At 34.1% G+C, this 4,263-nt stretch overlaps 1 pseudogene; it reads right to left on the bottom strand.

The window, feature by feature from the left end:
* Window positions 1-3,410: 3,410 nt before the first annotated feature.
* LOC146893848 (large ribosomal subunit protein eL21 pseudogene) lies at window positions 3,411-3,858 on the bottom strand (annotated as a pseudogene).
* Between the last annotated feature and the right edge of the window lie 405 nt (window positions 3,859-4,263).

Below are 4,263 nucleotides of genomic sequence, written 5' to 3'. Positions count from 1 at the left end.
TCATTTTGTAGAAGAAAATACGCTAATTTAATATTCCAGCTTTATTTATTTTTCCATAATTTCAACTTCTCCATACTTTGTTTGAGTATTCTTTAATTCTAACACAGATTTCAGAGTATGTAATCTGCCAGGTTTTTAAGTAATTGTCATGATTAGTATAATAAGCTTACCAGGAAGCAACAAAAATCAATTTTTCCTTCCTAGTTTATATAATAATTGTGAGAGTGAACTAAACAAAAGGGTAACAACAAGCAATTGGTTACAAAGACAATGAATATGAAAATGAAAATTTCAAAATTGATTTTTAAAATGCAAATAAATGCTCTGTAGCTTCTCGTACAGTGATGTGTAGAAATTTAAAGTGTCCATATCTTCTCTATGACAATAGATAAAAGACAATACAAGAAATTGTAATATTTCATAAAATGATTCTCTCAGCTGTAAATATTTAATGAACCCTAAATAAAATTGCATGAAAACGTTTAAAGTATACATTGTTGATTTTTTTGAAAAGTATATATTTCTATTTTTATGAATACTTAATAACTCACAGAAAGAAGATTGTATTACATTGTCTCACAGTGAATATGTGTTATGTTCTGCTAAATATGAATGTGCACATTTATGTAGTACACTAAAATATCTAGGACCTCCTCAGCAAACGGTAGTTCACTAGGTTTATAGTACCTGGCAAGAATTCTCTCTGATTGACTGTACCTTAAATTCAATTAAATAGCTATTGTTTTGTTAACCAGTGTAAGTTCCACTGTTTGACATTTATGCATGCTTCAATTTCTCATCTCATTCATTTTCTTTTAATAATGTAGAATAGATATTATCATTTTTATTTAACAGACAAAGTAAAAGATAGACACACATGTTATTCTGTTCATTCAAATAGGTACATGGAGAGAAAGAACTTAAAATTGATATTCATACCCACTATAAGAGAAAATTTACATATGTAAATTTTAATATATACTTTATATACTCTCTCTATATAAATGTGCATATATATATACAATTTCTATTATATGGACAAACATAAGATATAAGATACTTGAGCAGAGTGTGTAGCTATATGTAGTGGCTAACTATTGAGCAAACTTTTTCTTTTTTTCCCCTTTTATTTTTTCCTTCAGTTTCTTGCTTACATGTATTCCCCAAGAACGTCAAAGTCCATCAAGTGCAAGGCTTGTTCATTTTTTAATCTGTTCCAATAAGTGTTTTACACATTTTATTCAGTAGCTGGAGCATTTTGGTTCTCAAATAGAATCTATGTCATTATTGATTTCCTTCTCTTTTCTTAAGAGGAAATCAGCTTTCCCACTTGTGTTTATTTTTAGAGGTTAATAATCAGATTGAGTGGTTAAGGGGATGTTCGCTTCTTGTGGTTTCTGTGTGCAGGGATAAAGCTTCCGGTCATTCAGAGAGGCATCAGATGTGAGGGCATGCTATTCCCATTTTGAGGGTAAGAAATGAGCACACAGGTAATAAGGAGATAAGTAATCTGAGAATATTTATAGCAGCTACAATGTTCAATTTTGACCTAAAAGATTTCCCAGAACAGCAGCTCAATTTCACATGGAAGATTTATAAAGGTACAGATTGGTTTCTTGCAACCACAAATCTGCAACATTTATATATTTAATTTCCTTTTGCGGTCTCCTAAGTCAACCCTGTCATTGTCATATAGCTACTGGTAACAGGGACAAAGCAGGTGGGAACTTTCATTAGCCCTAAATCTATTATGAGAGGCTCCCTTCTGATCCAATCAAAATTCCAGAACTTTTCCCTTAAATAAAGTTTCTGTCTTCTAATCTTGTAATGTGAAAGATCTCTAAAAATTCAAACTGGAACACAATTCAATTTTAATCTTTTGAGTCACAATGGACTTTGATTAATTAATAACTGTTTGACCCCAATCTTCTTTCTTCATTTTGACAATCAAACCAGGGAATTCTTACTCTGATTTGAATGGCTTTTCACATAAATATGCCAATTTTGTGGTTATCACTTTTTGATTTAGAAATATACCGTTTTATGCAGTTTCCTTCATAATGTCTCAAATTCCTTCCCACGGTTTGGAAGAATTTACACGAACTTTTATTCTCAGAGTCAAACTTTTTTACCCATGTCTAAATAATCCTTTGCTATATAATCTACATTTATTTTAATTAGAGTAAAAAGATAATTTAATGGTGTTGCAGTTTGGGGGGGTGATATTCTTGCTGTTTGTTCCTTTTTTTGACAAAGTCAGATCCCAGAAAGACTTTAGTTCTCATACCTCAACCTCCTCAGTGTTTAGATTAAAGGCATGAGCCACCACACCTGGGTCATGTGAAAGTTTTAAGAACAATAGTTTCACAAGAAGATTTCTAAGTTAACTGATCATTTTGTGATCCCTTTTCTTTGAGAATATAATCCATCGATGACAAATATTAGTCCTGGGATGATGTTACTGCTACGAAATGTATGTTTTCATCGCTTTAAATTAATTTATTGAAATTTTGTATTCTAAGGAAATGTTCTTCTCGCCAGCTTGAAAGATGATGCATTCAAGAGGATCAGAGCAGTGCAAGGGAGAAACAACTCCTAAGACAGTACTTGCGCTGTATCCAGATCATTAACTTCTCTGGGCATGGAAGAGGGAGAAAGAAATTCATATTTTTGCAAGCCATGTTTGCAATCCACCCTGCTTCTGCAGCTTGGCTGTGGGAGCCTGGACAGACTAAGACAGCCCCCAACCATCAGCAGAGGTATTTGAAACCGTATTTCATGTCTCGGATTGATTAACCTCAGGCTGGAAGGGTTGTTTGGCTGTGCTTGACCTTTAAGTTTGCCTGCAAGGTTTCCAAGGTAGAGGGACATGGAAATTCAAGGCACAAGAATGATTTGAAATGCCTTTGCTAACTTGAAGTAATACGTTGCAAAGAATGCAGGCAGCTTCAGAGCTAAGAATGCCTTGCTGAACATTAGGAAGGAAATGATGACAACACAGTTTTCTGACTTCAAGAATTCAGATTTGTTAACAAGGAAGTGTTTTTGTAGAGAATTATCCCAAGAAGAGTCTGATAAGAAATCAACCTGAATGACATCTTGTTAATTGTCTGATGATAGGGGCAATGAGAAGAAAACTCAGTCACAGAATATCGGACTTCTCATCTATCTAAGATTTTGATAGAGTAAGTATTTAAGTTGCTTAGCTCTTGATAAATTACCACATTTCAATAGAAATCTAACATATCAACATTTTCTTCAATCAGCAGGAAATATTTTGTAAAATCTGAATAGGAAAGACACAGCATTTTCTTTCAGGGAGAAAATGCTACACTTCAACTTAAGAAAAACCCTTTACAGTCCAAGGCATGCATTTATTTATTTATTTATTTATTTATTTATTTTGTACTTCAGGCCATGGAATTGTCGGGAATAGGAATGGGCTCCAGCAGCTCAGGCTCCTTCTCACTAGTCCTCACAAAGTGTGCTTCTCTGGGTGGAGCAGGCTGGCACTTCAGCAGAAGCCAGGTGCCCTTCTCTTTAGCTTCTTTTTTTTCTGGTCGTTCTCCTTCACCTGCTTCAAGGAACTGTCTCTGCTCTTCGAGTGCTTGTTGTGTTCAATCTGCACATTAATTCTCTTGACAGGAATCTTGCCCTTAACTTGCTTGTTTACAATGATATCCAGGGCATGCTGGATGACATTGCAGACTCTTCCGGTTTTGCCATGGTAACGTTTATGGGGCATTCCTTTTTGAACAGTACCCATCTCTTGATGTCTACAATATCACCCTTCCTGTTGTTTCACATGTACGTGGCCAAAGGAACAACTCCATGCTTCCTAAAGGGCCTAGAGAACATACAATGAGTGCCCCTCGGCTTCTCTTTGTGTTTGTCATTTTGGTGAGTTACTGAAAGATGGCTATCCCTCGTGTATCATTATTATAATGGGCTATAGTGAATTATTTTTTCATGTCATTTTCTTTGAAATACTACTGATACTTGTGTCCTATTTATTTGGAAATTTAATTATTTAGAATAAATCCTTTCCATGGTTACTCAAATTTTTATCAATAAATCAAAATATATTTCTTAGAAGGATCTCTTAAATGTCTAGTGGTCACTTTTAATTTACACAAACACATGATCCTATCCATTTTATTCTCTAAGGATCAAAGGCAGATTTTACAGGCTGATACTCTGCTAAATAATACTATAACAAAATGATATTAGCATATGTGAACCCTATTTCTCTACATAATAAAA

Source organism: Myodes glareolus, chromosome 8, assembly GCF_982192425.1.
Source record: "Myodes glareolus chromosome 8, mMyoGla1.1, whole genome shotgun sequence".
In the NCBI taxonomy this organism is placed as follows: domain Eukaryota; kingdom Metazoa; phylum Chordata; class Mammalia; order Rodentia; family Cricetidae; genus Myodes; species Myodes glareolus.
The sequence above is the reverse complement of the archived record's forward strand: the minus strand, read 5'-3'. Positions and strand labels throughout refer to the sequence as shown.